Source organism: Apium graveolens, chromosome 10, assembly GCF_009905375.1.
Source record: "Apium graveolens cultivar Ventura chromosome 10, ASM990537v1, whole genome shotgun sequence".
Taxonomy (NCBI): Eukaryota; Viridiplantae; Streptophyta; class Magnoliopsida; order Apiales; family Apiaceae; genus Apium; species Apium graveolens.
The window spans coordinates 169,138,687-169,160,207 of NC_133656.1; the positions used below are offsets into that span (position 1 = coordinate 169,138,687).

Below are 21,521 nucleotides of genomic sequence, written 5' to 3' on the forward strand. Positions count from 1 at the left end.
CCTGTGACCAAGAGGATAGTTATCCCCTCTTTAACCAACTAAGCCAACCCCTGCGGGCTTTTCTTTGTAAATTTTATTTTTTTTTAGTTAGTGTTCATCCAATTGTCTATTTACTTTATAAAACAAAAATATTTTTTAAAGGATTTATAAATTATATTAAAAATTTATTAAGTTACGTTAAATTAAGTAAAATAACTTATATTTATTTTTAATTTTAGAAAAACTACAAACTATTAAGTAAACTACCTACACGAATTGACTTATATTCTCTGTAAACTTTATTTATTTAGAAAGTATATTAAAAATTTATTAAGTTACGTTAAATTTAGTAAAATAACATATATTTACTTTTATTTTGAAAAACTACTAACTACAAAATAAACTATTAACACGAATTGACTTCTATTTTCGGTAAATTTTATTTTCTATAGTATTATTTTAAAAATAATTAAGTAATTGTTGCGCAAGACACGCTTGAACACAATTAGTGTATCATCTGTTGCACCTAGATAATTTTTGGTTCTTCTCTTGTTGACTGACATTTCTCAGAGTAGAGTTGAGACGCGAGACTAAATGTAATAAAGCAACGACCAGTACTCATCAACAAAAGAGCTCAGTTGTTTCAATGGACTTACTGACTTGTTATATAAAATTTATGTTGTTCATGGCATTAAGCACCTGAATCACTGTTAAGTAGAGGACTAGAGAATGCCCTTGAGATTTTCTAATGGTAAAAACTGAGCAGAAAGAAAGAAGACACGAGTTCCTGGAATTTATTATGTTGTTTAATTAATACTACTACTACTAGTGTATTACTATTGTTGTTCCCGAATTTGAGCAACATGTTTGCTTGTCTGCCATAGGACCTCAGCTCTGTACATGGATATGAACCGGAAAGTGTGGAAATTGTAACGGCCTTTTCATCCAACATATCTCATGTTTTATTCGGGCCTTCATTTTTTTTTTCCAGCTTTATTATTTGTCATTTTCTTACTTTCACGTGTTTATTACGTAGGATGTCTGCTGATCAACGAATAATAAGGTTGCATTTAAAAATACAAAATATAAAAAGACGGCGACCATTCTTCCTTTAAAAATGAGGTGATTTTTCCTTGTTAATAAAGAAGAAGAAAGAAATGAGGTAATTTTAATTATCCAATCTTTTTTTATTTATTTATTGACCAATAAATTTTTTTAAAAAAATCTACTAAACAAAATATGGAATTATTCCTCTTGGACTTGATAATTATAAAATTTTGGTTCAATTCTGTAACAGTTAAGTAACTATCTTAAATGTTTAAAATGTTAGAGAAAAAGTCTGAACATTATTTTATATTTTTCAACGCTCTATCTTAATTGTATGATATGTTTTATTACGGTTGAAAACATCAAATATATCAATTAGGGATGAAAGGACTCAAACCCGAGACCATTTCCATGTTAAGTAATCTTCCGTCTTAAAAATTAAGTTATCAAAGAAATATAAAAATAAAATTTTATATCCTTCAACAGTAACAACACTTCAAATCTAAACATTTAACTTGAACATACGATTCCATACGAACTCCATAGAGTGAACTAGTGATTAAACTATTATAACATGACTAAGTTTGTGATTAAACTAACATGAACTCAAGTCTAGTGAGTAGTGATTAAGAAAAATATCAAGATCAAAGCTGACCTCAAATCGAGTCCCCGGACTGTGTACTATATTATTCAAATAAGTCAAATATAACAATTTGGTTAATCTAATTAGTTTTGCATTACCAAATTTGAGGTCAGAATGTTGAACGTGGGAACATGGTACCATGTTACTTACGTTAACAACACTCAAATCACTTTACTAATTTAATCGTGCAACATTCCTATCCATTTTAAGTTAGCCAAGATTCAGAGATTAAGACATCGTCGTATGGCTTTCGAATTCAGAATCTTTTTTAGTATAGTTTATTTAGAAAGTTTGAGTTAATTTTTTTTTCAGAAAAAAAAAATTAAAAATTATCATTTAAATTATATGGTCAAAAAACTTGTATTGTGGAATGAGTATTGTATTTTAACAATTTGGCAAAAAACTTAAAAATGTGACTTCTATCATACAAATGAATATCTGTTCTCATATATTTTTTCAAATGACAGAGAATAAACTATTAATCACCTTAGATATCCAACTCTTATCTTGTACTTTCTAATTTTATAAAAAGAGTCATATTACAAATTTAATGAAAACTACTCACTCTGTTTTTAAAGACATGTAAACTTTTTTAAAATCACATATATAATAAAATTAAATGTTGATAAATTAATTATATTAATTGATTATAATATATGGAATAAAGTTAATCTTAGAAACCCCTCCCCACTGGGCTCAGTTCCTTTTTTTGGTGCACTTGTGCTTCAATTTCCAAAAGTAGAACACCTATTCAATATTTTTCAAAAATGGAACAGATGTCAAAGTTACCTAAATAATTAGGTGGAAAATTATTAGTAAACTAGTGTTCTTTATCTACTTTATTAAATTAATAGATTTAATTTTGTTGTCAAATTCTTTTAGTTAGCAAGTGATGTTAACTTATTTTTAAGTAGATTTTTTTATTTTAATTAAGAAAGTATTTATGTGTGGTTTTCTTAACTCAAAAAAAGGTATCATGGGAAATGTGTATTTTTTGACTATGTCTCGTATTCATGGTTTTTAGAAATTTAGTTGTACACAATTTTTTTATAATAAGGTGTTGTTTTTTTATCGTATTTAAAAATTTTAAAAAAATACTTTTACATTAAGCTTGTTTTAGTTGACAAGCAAAGTTCACTTATTTTGAATAGGTATTTTTTATTTTAATTAAAAAGTTGAATATATATGGTTTTCAACTTCCCATTTCAATAACCATTTTCGCTTGTTAAAAACTACTAGCTTAGTATGGGATGATTATCATTTCTTATACCATTTTTTTAAAGAATTTTTTTTAATTTAAATTTTAAAATAATAATTTCATTCCCCGATCAAATTTTATGTTCTTTGTAGATAATATATTTTTATTTATTTTTATTTAGTTATTATAGTATTTTCATATTTAACTTTGATAATCTTAATATAACATGTGTTAAAATTTATTTATATTTCGTTGTCTGAATTTTTTCATATCATAAATTAATAAATATAATATTTTAATCATATCAATATTGAAGCTAGTGGAGCATATAGCCCCCACTAGAGTTATAATAAACTTAGTATTAATTTGACGAACAAATTATTTTTAAAATAAATTTTAGGTTAGACGTCACTGCTGAAATTTTCTAGCTCCCCAACAATATGCTTGATACTTTTAAAACTCAAAAATATTTGTAATCGATAGAATTTACTATTATTTTATTAAAAACTATAATATATTATTTTTAAATTAATTTTAAATAAAAGTAGTGTATGAGAGTATAAATTTAAGCCTTCACACAGGAGAGCTGGATACCGATTTTATTTATATATTTAATTTTTCCTAATTTTCTAAAATATTATGATATTTTATTGGTTAAAATTTCTTCATGCAACTAAAATTTTAGTGTATAATAATATTTTTGGGCTATGTATACTAGTTTTATTTTAATGCATGGTTTAAAATAAAAAAAATCATATGACATACGTAGAAAATCAAAATAAATTATCAAAAATATTAATTTTTCTAAATATTTTTTCTAGTTTAAAAAACTTCTGAAAATATTTAAAAAAATACTGGACAATCAAACTCAACAATATATGCAAATAGTTACATCTAGTTTTATAGTTGTATTTGAGCTTGCAGTGTAAATTGAATCTAGTGATATCAAATTGGAGAAAATTATATTTTTCCAATTTTTTTTAAAATAACATTTTCTATTTTTTAGAAAATGAAGCAAAACACATGTAAAATTTATATCTAAATATAATCTAATTGTTTTCCTTATATATAAGATAAAAATTAAAATTATATAGTAAAAATATTTTAAACCAAACTCCATATTTTTAACAAAATGATAACACTTTAACCCAAAAATTAATTTCAGATTTTTAACAAAATGATAACACTTTAATCCAAAAATTAACTCAGGAACGCCACTTCCTCTAGTGCCACTTTTGTCAATTTTTGAAAGGATGTACCATAAAAATGAATTGAACGCAGAAATGGGTAAAAAAGGGACGGAGCACCCCACTGTATCTTAGAAAAATCCTCAAACATTTTTCCCATTCGGGGGCTGTCATAATTCTTTTGGTTGATGATAAGCCCCTTATTTATTTATTTTTTCTTGATCTTATTCAGTTTTTCAATAAATCTCTCTCATTATTGAGAGTTTAGTACCCCGTTAGTGGTTTTTTTACCCAAATATTGGGTTTTGTTCACTTACATTGTGAGCGTCGTTTTGTGTTTATTTCAATATTCGGGATCGTAAATCTACAAGATTTGTTGATTCATTAATTTGAATTATATAAGATCAAAATTATTTCGGTTGTTCGAAAATCTGCCGATAAATTAAATTTATTTGTTCTTCCGACTATACTAGATTGTTAGATTGTCTTTTTAAAAAGACTGCATATTTGAGTGATGTGAGCAATAGATGTGTCACAAATGAAGATTTAATAAACGATAGTAGTTTGAATGAATAAAATTATCATTTGATCAACTTTTATGATTTTTGTAGATACAGTATGGCTTCATATTAATGAATTGTCTACTTGTAAAAAAAGATTGATCTTAGAAATATAAATAAAAAATATGTGAAATAAGGTTAACTTTTAAAGATAAAAATTTGTATTGAAAGTTGTAGCGGACAACGAAATTAAAATAATTTTTTTTAAAAGTGCACATGTATTAGAGAGAGCATGTAATAAAAAAAACTAATGTCATTTAGGTATTAGAAACAATAAACTATTATAATTTAGGTAAAAGAAAGATAGGTGAAATTGAGTCTAAATTAATTTGGATCGCAAAGAGCGGTACTAAAATTAACTAAATATATATTTTATTTATAGTACGTAATTTATTTAAATTTTTTTAAAAAAATAGTAATTAGATGATAGTTTAGTGTCGATGCCCTGATCAGTGTTATGAAAAAATAAAATAAGAAATCAGACTATTAAACACTTGAGTATACCACGGGGCTATTGGGAAAAAATAAAATAAAGGAATCCTACTACACATGCACGACCCAGTTTAAAAGGACGGACTCATAAAATTATCAATTGGATATAGATATTTTAGTATGTCATAATTGCGAGACACATGTATTATATTTAGCCATTCTTGTGTATTATTTAAGTTTGTGTTGGAGTTGTTTCTCAAATTCATTTTTAATAAACTTTTTGTATATAAAATATTTTATCGGTGTGTCTTTTCACATTTATAGGGCCCTAATATTTCATTTAACTCAAGGCCTCCAAAATTATTGAGATGGGTTGGGATTATATACAGATTATTAAACACTTCGATTATACGCGAATGTAGCACGTTTTATACCAAAAGAAAGTTTCTTTCATACAAACACATTTTCATGAAAAACTACGACACATGAATGCAAAATTTCATCGAGTAGAGAAAATTAACATTCTAGGATTATATTAGGGAATAATCTCTATTAACACTCTAAATAGAATATAGCGAACTATCATAAAATCTAATAAAGTATCTGTTGAGTAACCACCTGCAAAACTCTCAGCTTCACCTCCCTCTCCAGCTTGAGGGGGAGTAATGAGGGACCACCTGCAAAACTCTCAGCCACCATTCTCCTCACAGCTGTCACAGTAGCATAGCACTAGTAGAAGTCAAAGTTGTTATAGATGAGACAAGGTTGTTGTAGAGACATCATTAATACTTTTGTCACTAGGTGAATCAATATGCAGTAGCTTTTTGATATATATGTAGAACAGGGGCATGTATGAAACACAGCAGAAATGAATGAACTATAGACTTGCTCTCTTTCTACAATGATTTCTTTGTTCTTCATTACACATTGTTCTTAAACCTCTCTGCTTGTTAACAGTATCCCTATAGGCACGTGGGAGAAATCATGACAGTAAAATCGATTCGATCAAATAAATATAAGTTAGAAATCTGAATTCTGAGAAATATTGGTGTTACAAATCATACAAGTCAATATATTACAAACTATATGCAAATACTAAATCTAAGGAATTATCATATATTTAATAATTAAACCACACTTGAGATCCGTCTAAGAAGATCCACGTGAGAATCATCGTTCGGGTTGTCTAGTTTGTGCTCATGGATATATGATAAGCACTAAAAGTGATGAATTTGACTCATTTTGATTAATGTAATTGTTGCGAATGTAAGAGGGTCCACCATTATTAGGTAGTGGAAGCTAATCAAAACATGATAAATTTATAAAATTTTGTCATTATTGGGTGGATATTGACACAACATAGAAAACCTGATCATCGAATTACCAAGCCTCCAAGTTGTGCTAAGCAACGAACAAAGGAACTGGTATCGTGATACACCAAAATAGATTCGAGGACAATCCACGAAAATTGGTTCATTACATATCCAATATCCATATAAATAAATATAATGATTAAAGAACTTCCGGACGATATGAACCACCGCCGAAGGAGAGTGTTACGCGAAGGGAGCATTTGATTGAGATTAATTAACTAAAAAAATGTAAGTTCGCGACATCATTTATAATGTCGTGAAGTATCAAGGATTTAACAAAATTATTAAATCGCAAATATTAACATAATTTATAATATGGAGACTTGAACAAAATTCAACATCGACAATAAACAAATTTTCGGGACTTAAACTTACAAAAATAAAAAAACTTGTACAGCTGTGGTTGTCTTAGTTCACAGTGTGAATATTAAAAAATCTACAAGTAAATTTGGAGAGATTTTCCTAAAGACGGTTATCAAGAAAGACAATGGCATTTCATAAAAATATTGAACGATTTTCATTGTAAATTTATATATTTACTATATACAAATGTAATAGTGAACTTTATCTTGTATTAAGTTCTATAAACTTCGTAACAAGTGAGGTGCACAGTTTGATTTTAACATTATACGCTATACTTTTTTAGTTTCGTTTACTTTTAATTATAAGATTAAGATCTAGAAAACTCTCGTAAAAAACCTGAAACTGATAATCAACTATAGCAAAATCTTTCAATCTAATAAAATGTTAAAGTTAAAGAGAGTCCATGTATTGGTATTATTCTGCATTCTTATACACTAATTCAAGTTGCACAAGTTCAAGAATTTGAGAACAAATAAAAAAAGCACAAACACATTCACCCCTCATAGTATTTGTGAACCGTATCTAATTGTTCGTTTTTGCGGTTTAAACGATTGGTCAATAATCAAGTAACTATAATTTTCTTTTACCTAAAACCTTAGTTATACGTAAAATGAACAAGTGCCAGACTCGGGGAATCATGATTGAGATAGTGATTATTGTGGAAGAGTATAGTGTTTTAGTATAATTTGATATGCCTTTGAAAGTTCACATTTATCTGTATTTTACTTGAGAATATAAAATAAGTGCAAACTAAAAATTTATAAACATAAACATAATAAACTAATTAATATAAATATTATTATATGTATATGTTGTTCGGATATATAACAAATTATTTTAATATAAAACTATTCACAAATTATGATTTATTAAACTCGGATTAAAATAGGATTAGTTTTTACGATTTTTTAATTTATCCTAAACAATGATCACCTGGTTACATGGATGATATGGTCACGAATTCTATATCAAAATTTTATTTTAATATGTTTTTTTATATTTGCATGTATATATTCCATAATCTGTCGTGTTTTTGACTTTAATGTAGTCTTGTCTATGACGCCCTCAAATCCGGTGTCAGAAGATTTGGTCGTCACAATTAAATCTCAATATAAGACAGCCTATTTGATTAAAAAATAAAATTACCAGAAACAGTTGAAATATAGAATCTGCGACCACAAACTAAACCAAGATTTTTTTGAGTTACAGTTCTAGAAACAAGAATTCCAAATTTCCTTAAATAAATATTTCTGTTATTTTAAAACTCTTTTGAGCAAATCCAAATCTCAAAACTAAACTCACTAGTATAACTTTGAAAAGAAGTATACTAGACCCAATTATATGATAATACAAATATAATAAATAAAAATAAATTTATATAACAAGACTTACTTTTATACCGCATACCCTGAACCAACTATCTTCATTAAAGCTTCTTTCTCTTCTCTTTCAGAACTTCGCGGCTAAACCTCGCAAGAAGGTTAAATTTAAAGCAGGAAAATATGAGCAAAATAATGCCCAACAAGTATATTTACAGCATAATTATAAAGCCTTGAAATAATTTCGGGTTTCTCAAATAAAAACTGTTTTGATAATTGTAATACTTTTTCATTAAAAGATTTTGGTAATTAAGCAACAGAAGCTTCAACAGTAATTTAAATCTTGACAGAGAACACAATTCGTAAAACAATAACCACATTAATATTTGTAGAATGAGAGATAAAAAATAATATTTGAACAATAACAGCTTTAACAACTATCACAAGCTTTAACAGTAAATGACAGTTTTAGATTGGAATCTTTCACTGACGGACGTACTATCACAGTTGATCAGTTCATGTGATATCACCGGGTCATGATTAGTAGAAACATGTCCCACAAACACGAGCACTCAAAATAAAAGGCAATAGTTGGCCTTTAGCAAGGTATTATATATATATATATATATATATATATATATTTCATATAATACATAACCCTTCATTGGACCGCCGTCACGACCTCTTACGCATTACATCCAATCACTAAAATATTTTTTTAAATGAGCCGAATCGATCGACATCCTTATTCAAACAACTCCTCATTTCACATGGTCTGGAGTTATCACAACTGATGGTGAGATAACTAAGATAAATAGTTATTCGCTAATCACACAACAAAGTTCTATTGTATAGATTTAAAACTTAGCATTTGGATATGTGAAACAATTAATTATTATGAAAGAAGAATAGAAGAGTAACAACTGCCTTTGATTTTTAGCAGTTAGTCACACTCGCAACACCAACAAATATCTAATTTCCTAATATCACGACATAACCATATTTTGTTCTAATGATTCTGTATCCGCTACTTCTCCGGTTGTTACAAACTTGATATGCAAAATCATTAAGCTATTTACTCTTGACTTCAACATCTGGTCGGAATCGTCTCGAATGATTCACATCTATGGTTATAAGATACACTTTAACCGTCTAAACGATAATTATCCGACAAACTGGTCGTTTAAAAAACTATCGTCTACCCAGACGATAGCCCACACATAAAAAAACAATCAAACACAAGAAACTTGACCCACATCAACACATAATTCACATAGCATGTAATTCACGTATCACATAAGTCATATCGACAAAAGATAGGGTTCAATGTTTTTAAAATCGAAATCGGGTCAAAATGTGACTTTCAATAAATACGCGACTCATAAACGACTCATAAAATAAGTGACCTTTCGATACAAAAAGATTTATGTCTCGAAAGTATTTTTTTATAAAAGCAGAATATCTTTTGGAGTCTAATCGCGTTTGTTTCGTATTAACCGGACAAACAGTCTAATTATTATGAATAAAATAAGAATAATTCAATTAAAAATTATATTAATTGATTATTCAATACCTTTATGTGTTTTTAAAATGCTCAAAATAATTTTTAAAATATTATTTGGATTAATTATAAATAACTATATTTTATTTAACTATTTATAAATAAAATTAATTAATTAGATGACTTATTCAAATAATTAAATCATAAATAATCAATCAAAATAAATTATAAATAATTAAATCAAATTTGGATTTTGGAAAATAATGAAGAAAATAAGATTTGGGAATTAAATCAATTCAGTTAATTACTTAAAATAATTAACCAAATTAAATATTGAATTATAAATCAATTTGAAAATTAAAAATAATTTTTGAATTATTTTAAAAAATAATTTAGTAGAAACATTTTTTCAGGAATTGGAATTAGGCTTTTCAGATCAAGCTCGGGTTTTAAACCGGGTCGTCTAAGAACATAGTCGGGTCGGTATGAACACAGCCCAATCTCCGGTGAGTGTTGATCGGCTTTGGCGACTTCAATCCTCGGGCAGAAATGGACAGTTTCAAGTCGATTTTCGCTCCATAAAACAACTATAAAATTACAGCAACATAATGACGTCCCAATGCAAACAAAAAGGAAGCTATAACTCCAATTCCAGCCAAAAACCGGCGAACTCGAGCCCATATCTAACGAACACTCGAAATTTCAGAAAATGGAACCAAATTCAACGATATTCATATTAAAACGAAGCTTGAGTTCGGACAAATTTAACCACATATTCATAATCACTATCAAAGATATAACCTGGAAAATTTGAAATTAAAAACGACCAAAACCAAGAACTGGACTAATCAATCCAACAATGGAACGAACAAATTGATACCATGAATTGATTGTAAATCAAAACTGAAACTTTTGGTAACATCAAATAAAGCCAAATATCACTTAAATAAAAACTCCCCCAAGAACCCTAGAAATCGGGTTTGAATATTTACCCATGTTTGGAATGAGTTGATGCAAGATAATGATAGAGATTATCATGAGATTCAATTTGGTTACAAACGCGACCACTTTCGCTTTCCAAATCACCTCAAAATAAATGATTGATTATCAGGAAGCTTTAGAAACTCAAGAACAATTATCTACAGAATTTTCTAATTTTTCTGAAAAATAAAAATAAAAATCTGATTTTTTCTGAACTTTTAATAAATCTGAAAATTATTTATAATTACAAAGATATACCTCTAAATTTATTTAGGGCCTAATTATATTATTTAATAAAAATAATTATCCAAAATTAATAATTAATGGGGAGTAATTTCAAGAAAAATAAATATAAAATTTATGCCGAAATTCCCCGAAAATTATGATCTTTCCGAAGATGCAAAAATATAAAATATTTGCAAGTCCCATGATTTTATAAAAATGAAAATATAAATTTTGTGGGTTTTGACGTTCCAATAGGAGCCCGGTCCGATAATTTTTAATAAATCGAAATATTTTCTAAATTAACAGTAAACCCTAAAAACTCATATAACATATGCAAATGTACGCAGATCGAGAAAAAACATGTACCACGTGATAAACGCACTTTGACACACGTCCAAATTGCATATAATCTCGTATAACTGCATTTTAGACACATAACAATTACCCGAAAAAATATACAGGTCCTTACAGGACCATATACAATTCTACAATACTACAACATGTTTACTCATGGTCAGGGGCATTTTAAATTAATTATAACACAAAATATTCTATTTACCACATAATATAATAGTTGCTAAATACATTATTGAATATTTTCACTACTTACTCGCTATCAGGTGAACTCTGATAAAATACCAAATAAAACATTTAACGCGAAAAAAGTATCCACTTGATCCTAAGAATTGCAAAACAATTCAATTTACCGATAATGATAAAATTATCAGCCTTCAGATAAAATTTTGAAATTGTAAAAGTAATTAAATACTTTCACGATACCAACATGTATTAACACTGTTACCCAGTAAGAAGATAATTATTTAAGGGGGTTGAATACAATTATCTAAACAATTCGATATCATGTTGTAAGAACAATATAATCAGTAAAAGTTTATTAAATATGGTATAAACTATTACAAAACTCTCTCAAAAAATTCTGATGTTCTTGAGAGCTGCTAGGTTACAATGATGCTCGAGTTTAAAACCTATCAATAATGATAACCTATTATGTGTTTACATACTATACATCTGCTCTATCAATCTCTATCAATTACAAGATATGTTACAATGATATTTATCCTGTTTCTATACATATCTAAATTAACAACTTCGCTCTTGCAAATCAGAAACTGACAATAAACTACTCCTCAATTACTGGGACTGCATAAATCATCTAAACCTAATTTATCATGTGATCCAGTAATATCCCAACTATCTTCATCCTAATACAAATCCTGACTACATGCAAATCATGATTGATGACGAATCCTGATTCTAACTTGGACCATTTCTTCTAACAAACACAAACTATCAATTGGCATATTAACCAATTAAAGACATGAACTCATGAAACAGGAATAAAATATCCATAATTTTATTCCCTCAAAATTGAAATAATCACATAAAAATATTCAAATAATAATAATCGCTTCTGAAAATAGAGGATATTACATTATCGGTGTGCTAGATATGTGTAATATTTTTTTATCAAAATAATATATTTCATTAATAAAATTCCAAAATACACAAGAGTGTATCTTTCATTCACAAAATTCATTATCTAACCGAAAGGCACGCAAATTGCCTCTGGACGTTGAGACAATAAAACCTTAATGTCTGAAATAGATAACCCACAAAAAAGGCATCGTTAATATCTCGCAAGAGTAAATCCCTATGGGGAAAAAACTTAGGGAGGAAAAGAATGTCCGCTTTATATGTGTATTCAATTTATAAATTGGTAAAAGCAATTTAAAAAAAACAATATGTAGATGATGTACTTGCAAATGAAATCATCATAAAGAATGTATACACACTGATCTAACAATTCTAAATTCCAAAATTTGGAAAAAAAATGTACATGACACTGTTGAGTGAATGCTCTATCTTTTTTTGACAACAAATTGGATTTAGTTATTCTTTTGCGAAAACTTTAAGTAAATTATTATTGAATTCCGACAAAGCCATGTTTGATTCTCTAGTTAAGATTTTAATAAAAACCTAATAACGAACATAAATGACTGTATCTTATTTTTAACTTAAGTAAATTATATTAAAGACTCCATAATGATTCTTGAAAAGTATCTTCAAATGCCACTATTTGATATCAAATATTTGCAAAATTGTTAAATGCTACTAACATCAATTAACTCAGATTAATTTTAAGTACTTATTTTTGAAATCGTTAAAAATAATTGTACTTAAATTTCAATCACACAATCTTATTTGGCTTCGATTTATTGTGAAACAAATCGTTCATGAACTTATTCACGAATAACTCAGGATCATGTTTACCATTTAATCACCAAAATATTTAAAAAGTTTAAAATGTTGTTGTTAAGTGGCATTTATGTCCACTTAGAACGTCCTATAAAGGCTTGAATTGATGTTTAGTACTTGAATTATTTGTGTATTTGATGTGTTTTTATAGTGTTTTTGTATTTCGGGCATAAATAAGGGATCAAGGAGATTTAGCATTGCTATGGTGCTAAATTGGTGTTAGGAATGTGTCTAGGATGAAAGCTAGTGGAAGGCCATCTCAAACTCGTCAAGAAAATAAAAATCAGAACTTTTTCCAGAATGTCAGCGCGCCCGTGCTGTAGTAGCGCGCGGCCGCACCGGGTTGGGAGGAAGACAGCGCGCCCGCGCTGTAGCAGCGCGCGGCCGCGCCAGGGTAGGAATTCAGAATCCTGTTTCAAATACAAGAGTGATTTTATGGACTTCTCTTTTGTTTGGGCTGCTATATAAAGACAATTTAAAGACGTTTTTCATAATAGAGCTTAAGGAGAAGACATCGAGAAGACCTAGGAGCACAAATACAACCAAGGCGAAGAGGATCTAGTTTATTCTTGTGATTATTTGTTTTAAGTTGTAATCTTGGATGCTAGTTTTATTATTTTGTTGAACCTATACTCTTATTTAACGTAATTTGTTTATTATTCATTTATTAAAGACTTCGTTTATTATACCATGCTTTCATCGGAACCCACGGTAATGATGAGTTCGGTTATGGGCTAATCGTTATCGTGGGGTTCTAGCGGATTTACTTATGGATTTCAATGTTAATATGTTTTGATACCTTAGTGTGTGGTGATTGTATGATATCCTAGTATTGGTTGTGCTTATTCGTCGTATGAGCGTCACGAACTTATAAGATAGCGTGTTAATATCTATTGAAGCGAAAGTGAATCTAGGGGTTTAGAACTTGTCATGCTAGCATAGGTTCATGTATTTGATATGCATGATTCGTAGGTAATTTTAACCATCTTACATGCCCTATGTAATCATGATAGATAGCTTGTGCATTAAACCGTTATATTGTCAAATTCTATATACATATAGGGTCTCAATATAGTTGGTGTCTATTCAGCTTCTATATCTTTTGTGGATGTCTGGTAGTAGGGTATTCGTACAATGAAAGTTGGCGCTTACTAGTTTCGTGTTGTCTGATTAGTGTCATCACCATTGCATGCTAATTATAAGAACAAAAAGGCTATTGAATGAAGTAGTAATGAAGTTAGAATCCCATGTTTGTGTTATATAAGTAAATCAACCTTTTAATCTCTTAGTTAATTGCATGTTAGTTAATAATCTTAGTTATAAACGATCTCAACTTGTTATCATCTTAACATTGAATAATAACCATACCATCGTTGCATAAGTACATTAATTGAAATTAACCTAAACCGGTCTCTGTGGGAATTAACTAGAATTAATTCTATATTACATGCGATCGCGTATACTTGCGTAAATATTAGCGCGTGTTTTCGTCCTAACTAGTTTTTTGCGCCGCTGTCGGGGACTCGATGTTAATTTTTAGTTTATGTGCTTGACATCAGTGGTCGTTAAAGTTTACTAGACTCAAATATTTTATTTACTTGTTTACCGGTTGCTTTTTCAGGTACTCTAGAGAGCATTTATGCAAACGCGTTCTCGATCTCGAAAGAGAACACTGGATAAAGCGGAGGAAGAATTTTTTGTAGAGGAAGAAGTTCTTTTAGAAGAGGAGAAAGTTGAAGAAGAAGCTCTTGTTGCAATGGGTGAACTAGAAGCAAATATAAAGGCTTTGATGGACTATTCTCAGCCAAAGATCAATGATATTTAGTCTAGCATTGTCAGACCAGCCATCGCGGCTAACACTTTTGAAATCAAGGCTAACACGATTCAGATGGTGCAGAACTCGGTTCAGTTTGGGGGTTCTCCGACAGAAGATCCCAATATGTATATTAGGGATTTCGTCGAGATCTGCGACACTTTCAAATTCAACAATGTTTCTGAAGATGCTATTAAGTTGATGCTTTTTCCATTCTCTCTGAGAAAAAAAGCTAAGTGCTAGTTGCATTCTCTTTCACCAAGCTCTATCACCAAGTGGGAAGATCTTGCTCATAAGTTTCTCACTAAATTCTTCCCTATGGCGAAGACAGCTGCAATCAGGAATGCTCTTACTCAATTTGCGCAGCAATCGAGAGAATCTTTGTGTGAAGCTTTGGATCGTTATAAGGAGATGCTTAGAAAGTGTTCTCATCACAGGATGCTTGACTGTATGTTCATTAATTGCTTTTATAATGGTTTGGGTGTGACTTCTAGACCCATGGTTGATGCAGCATCAGGTGGAGCCTTATGGGCTAAGAGCTACGATGAAGCTTATGATTTGATTGAACTGATGGTTGCTAATTATTACCAGAACCCTTCTCAGAGACTAACTCAAGGAAAAGTAGCGGAAATTCTGGAGGTAGATGCAGCTACTTCTAGGGCTACTCAGCTTAAGGATTTGACGATGAAGGTGGATTCTTTGGCTAATTATGGAGTTAATCAGATCACTAGTGTCTGTGAGCTTTATGCTGGTGCACATGAGACAGAACAGTGTGCTATTTCTAGTGAATTAACTCAGTTTCTGAATAACTTTCAGAGGTCGCAACAACCAGTTCCAGCTACCTTTCATCCTAGCAAACGCAATCATCCTAACTTGCTGGAGCAACACTCAGAATGCAGTGTAGCAACCTTATCAGCAGTATGCAGCAAAGCAATACAACCCTCCTAGTTTCCAGCAACCGCAATACGCACCAAGACAACAACTCCAACTATAACAATCTAATGAAAAATCTGAATTGGAGGAGTTGAGGCTCATGTGCAAGATCCAAGCGGTTTCTATTAAGACCTTGGAGAATCAAATTAGGCAGATTGCCAATGCCTTGCTGAGTCGACAACCTGGTACACTCCCTAGTGACACTGAAGTGCCAGGCAAGAAGGAAGCAAAAGAGCATGTTAAGGCATTTATATTGAGGTATGGGAAGGTTGCAAGCCAAGAGAAAAGCTCAAGTTCAAGAATCTGAAGATGTGGCTGAAGAAGTGCAGAAGGAAGCAGAAGTGGAACTAAGGAAGAAAATTGTGGAAAACACTCCTCTTGAGGGTAATACAAGGGGAGAAACAGGTCTATCCTCCACCTCATTTTCCTAAAAGGTTGCAGAAGCAAAAGTTGGATAAGCAGTTTGTGAAGTTTCTGAAGGTGTTCAAGAAACTTCATATCAACATACCTTTCGCTGAAACTCTTGAATAGATGCCTAGCTCTGCAAAGTTAATGAAAGATATTCTCTCTCGGAAAGTGAAGCTCGATGAAATAGAGACAGTTGCTCTCACGGAGGAATGCAGTGCTGTGTTGCAACAGAAGTTGCCTCCGAAGCTTAAAGATCCTGGAAGCTTCACTATTCCTTGCACTATCGAAAAATTATCATTTGACATATGCTTGTGTGACTTGGGAGCTAGCATCAATTTGATGCCTTTGTCTATCTTCAAGAAGTTGGACTTACCTGATCCAAAGACTATTTATATGACCTTATAGTTGGCTGATCGTTCTATTACATATTTACGAGGCATTTTGGAGGATGCCTTGGTCAAGGTGGACAAACTCATCTTTCCTGCTGATTTTGTAATTCTTGATTTCGAGGAGGATAAGAAGATTCCCATAATTTGGGAAGACCATTCTTGGCTACTGGACGAACCTTGATTGATGTGTAGAAGGGTGAGCTCATTATGCGAGTATTGGATCATGATGTGACTTTTAACGTATTCAATGCCATGAAATTCCCTACTGATAATGAGGAGTGCTTAAAAGTGGAGTTGGTTGAGTTTATGGTTACTTCAGAACTTGATCAAATGCTAAGATCTGATGCCTTAGAGAAGGCCTTGTTGGGGAATTCAGATAGTGAAGATGACGAAGGCAATGAGAAGATGCAGTATTTGAATACATCTCATTGGAAGCGAAGGTTGGATATGCCATTTGAATCTCTTAGACTGGAAGAGCTGAAAAATTCACCTAAGCGCCTTAAGCCATCTATTGAGGAAGCTCCTACACTCGAGCTTAAACCATTTCCTGGACACTTGAGGTATGCATTTTTAGGTGATGCATCTACTTTGCCTGTTATTATTGCATCTGACCTTTCAGGTAGTGATGAGGAAAAGCTCTTGAGGATTCTGAGAGAGTTCAAATCGGTAATTGGATGGACTATAGCAGATATCAAGGGAATCGGCCCTTCTTATTGCATGCATAAAATTCTGCTAGAGGAAGGAAGTAAACCGAATGTTGAGCAACAGAGAAGGCTTAATCCGATCATGAAAGAAGCTGTGAAGAAGGAAATTCTCAAGTGGCTAGATGCAGGGATCATCTATCCTATTTCTGACAGTTTTTGGGTGAGTCCAGTTCAGTGTGTGCCGAAGAAAGGAGGCATCACAGTAATTGCTAATGAGAAGAATGAGCTCATTCCTACTTGAACAGTCACGGGGTGGAGAGTTTGCATGGATTACAGGAAGTTGAACAAAGCCACAAGGCAGGATCACTTCCCTCTCCCTTTTATTGATCAGATGCTTGACAGATTGGATGGGCATGAGTACTATTATCTTCTGGATGGCTATTCGGGTTATAATCAGATTTGTATCGCTCCAGAAGATCAGGAAAAGACTACCTTCACTTGTCCATTTGGTACTTTTGCCTTCAGAAGAGTTTCTTTTGGGTTGTGTGGTGCACCTTCCACATTTCAGAGATGTATGATGGCTATCTTTTCTGACATGATTGGTCAGAATGTGGTGGTATTTATCGACAATTTCTTTTTGTTCGATGATTCTTTTGACGAGTGCTTGCAAAATCTTGGCGCTGTTCTTAAAAGGTGTGTTGAGACCAATCTGGTTCTAAACTGGGAGAAATGTCATTTTATGGTGCAACAGGGCATCATTCTTAGGCACAAGGTCTCTAGTAAAGGTCTTGAGGTGGACAAAGCCAAGATGGGGGTCATTGAAAACCTTCCCGCACCAATTTCTATTAAGGGAGTCTGCAGCTTTCTTGGTCATGTGGATTTCTATAGGCGTTTCATCAAGGACTTCTCTAAAATTTCTAAACCATTGTGCAATCTTTTAGAGAAAGATGTCCCTTTCAAGTTTGATGACGAGTGCCTAGCTGCTTTTGAGAGCTTAAAGAAGAGCTTGGTCACGACACCTGTCATAACTGCACCTGATTGGAATGAACCTTTTGAAATGATGTGCGATGCAAGTGACTATGCAATTGGAGCAGTTCTTGGGAAGAGGAAGTACAATATATTTCATGTGGTCTACTATACTAGTAAGACCCTCAATGGTGCTCAACTGAACTATACTACTACTAAGAAGGAGCTATTGGTTATTGTCTATGGTTTTGAGAAGTTTCGATCTTATTTGCTTGGGACGAAGGTGACAGTTTTCACTTATCACGCTGCGATTCGCTATCTCGTCTCGATGAAGGACTCGAAGCCTGGAATGATTCGATGGGTTCTTTTACTTCAGGAATTTGAGTTAGAGATCAAGGACATGAAGGGTACTGAGAATCAATTCGCTGATCATCTCTCTCGGTTAGAAGATTCGAGTGCAACTTAACAGGATAAGATATTGATTAATGAATCTTTTACCAATGAGCAGTTGTTTAGAGTGCAAGAGGAAGAACCGTGGTTCGCAGACATTGTGAACTACCTTGTGAGCAATATTATGCCTCCAGAATTGTCTTCTGCTCAAAGGAAGAAGTTTCTTCATGAGGTGAAGTGGCACATGTGGGATGAGCCGTTTTTGTTTAGGCAAGGAGCTGACCAAATCATTAGAAGATATATTCCGTACAGCGAGACGGAGGGTATCTTGTGAGACTGTCATTCGACTGTTTATGGAGGCCACTATGGTGGAGAGAAGACAGCAACTCGTATCCTTCAAGCGGGATTCTTCTAGCCTACATTGTTTAAGGATGCGCATCGGTTTGTTTTGAAATGTGATCGCTGCCAGCATGTGGGTAATATGTCCAAGAGGGATGAGATGCCTCTTAATGTGCTTCTCGAGGTTGAGGTCTTCGATGTTTGGGGAATTAACTTCATGGGGCCATTTGTCTCATCTTGTAATAATCAATATATCTTGTTGGCAGTTGATTAAGTCTTGAAATGGGTTGAAGTCAAGCCTTTGCTGACAAATGATGCAAATGTAGTGCTTAATTTTCTTCACAAGCAGATATTCACAAGGTTTGGGACTCCAAGAGTCATAATCAGTGACGAGGGATCGCATTTCTGCAATCGCAAGTTCATTGCTATGATGCAGCGATATAATGTGAATCATCGCATTACTATAGCCTACCATCCTCATACTAATGGTCAAGCTGAGGTATCTAACAGAGAGATCAAGCGTATTTTAAAGAAAGTCGTGTGTCCATCAAGGAAGGATTGGTCTTTGAAGCTGGATGAAGCTGTTTGGGCGTATCGAACAACAAACAAGACTCCGCTAGGCATGTTGCCGATTCAGTTGGTTTATGGTAAGGGATGTCATTTTCTTATGGAGCTCGTGCATAAAGCGTATTGGGCTTTGAAGAAGTTGAACCTTGATATGGATGCAGCTGAAAAGAAGAGGATGTTTCAATTGAATGAACTCGATGAGTTTTGACTTCAAGCGTATGAGAATAACAAAATGTATAAGAAGAAAGTCAAGAGGTGGCACGATAGGGGTCTAGTGCTCAAATCATTTGTGTCGGGGCAACAAGTTCTTCTGTTCAACCCTCGTCTCCGTCTTTTTCCTGGAAAATTGAAGTCGAGGTGGTCAAGGCCTTTTGTTATCAAAACTGTGTTTCCACATGGAGCGATGGAGATTTTTTAGAATGATCCAGACCAAGCGTTCAAGGTAAATGGACAACGGTTGAAGCATTACTATGGGGATATGACAAACAGTGAGGTGGTTAGTGCTGTTTTATTGTCAACCTGATCTCGAGATTCTACGTCAAGCTAACGACGTAAACCAAGCACTTCTTGGGAAGCAATCCAAGTTTGTTGTACAATCGTAGATAGAGGAAGAAGAAAAGAAGAAGAAAACTCTAAAAAATTCAGAAAAGAAAAAAAATTCAGTGCCAACTACAGTAGCACGGCGCGCCCGCACTGAGAAGCGGGGCGACCGTGCTATTTTTCTAGTAGCATGGCGCGCCCGCGCTGGTATGCGGGGTGGCTCTATGGACCTGAAAAAAATCAGAAAAATGGAAAATCAAACACAAAATCAAATCCCAGCCGAATTTTCCTCTCCCAGCTTCCATATTTCCCCTCTCCAAATCAGTTTCAGACAACCGATTACTCCCATTATTCCCATAATCAATTCCCACATCTATTCTAAACCTAATTTTATTCCTATATATACACACACACACACTTATACAAAATCTTCTCCATCACTTTTTCAATTCTCAAAACTCTAAATCTCTCTTACTTACATCTTTTCTCTCAAATCATTCTATTTCAATGGCACCCAAGAGACAAAGAACTCAAGTTAGCAGCAGCACGACCGATTCTTCGAGTGTTGGCGGTGTGAGCTCTAGGTTTTCTACTCCGGCGGCTGAAGCGGAGTATACGAGGTTGCTGTCGAAGCCGATAGCCATGGAGAGAAGATTTCTGCCATCGTGGAGGGATGGTAAGTTACTCGAGATTATTCTGGAGATGGGTTGGGTTTCTTTTTGCGAGACACCACCTACTGTGCCCATGAGTGTGGTTCGCGAGTTTTACACGAATGCGAAAGCGGACAAGAACGGTTTTACTGTGGTTAGGGGGTTGACAGTGGATTATAGTGCTGATGCTATTCGGAGGGTGATCAACCGGCCCGAGAGGAGGCCAGAACAGGAGGATTGGAATGTTAAGATGGGGGATAATTTTAACTTGGATTTGATTATTGCTACATTATGTGTTCCTGAGACTAATTGAAAGTTCAAGAGGGGCACAAACGAGTATGCCACTTTCCCTGCCTCGTGCATGAACAAGTTTGCACGTTCATGGAATTCTTTTATTTGCGCCAACATCATGCCATCTTCTCATGTGCATGATATTACTTTGGAGTGTGCACAGTTATTGTGGGGGATTCTTCAAGGAGATTATGTGGATCTCGTGTCGGTGATTTATCAGGGTATTTTCAGGTTTCTGCGAGGTAGCACTACGGGCTCTATTCCCTATGCGTCCATTGTGACGAAGCTGTGTGTGGCGGTTGGAGTTCATTGGCCCACACACGAGCAGCTTCAGCTTCCTAGTGCCCCTATTAACAGTTCTATACTTTTGGGCATGCATGAGTGGTACGGTGGGAAGGCTGATCCGAAGGGGCTTGGTTACTCATATGATCACTTGCCGGGTGGATGGCCAGCGCCTCAGGAATATGCTGGGGGGATGACTCAGGCGAGCAGAGCAGCATGGAGAG

General features: G+C 32.9%; 1 non-coding gene across 1 annotated transcript; it reads right to left on the minus strand.

The window, feature by feature from the left end:
* Positions 1–15,233: 15,233 nt before the first annotated feature.
* On the minus strand, positions 15,234–15,338 carry LOC141694400 (small nucleolar RNA R71). The gene has a single exon (XR_012563712.1). It is a non-coding gene; the product is annotated as a small nucleolar RNA R71 (small nucleolar RNA).
* Between the last annotated feature and the right edge of the window lie 6,183 nt (positions 15,339–21,521).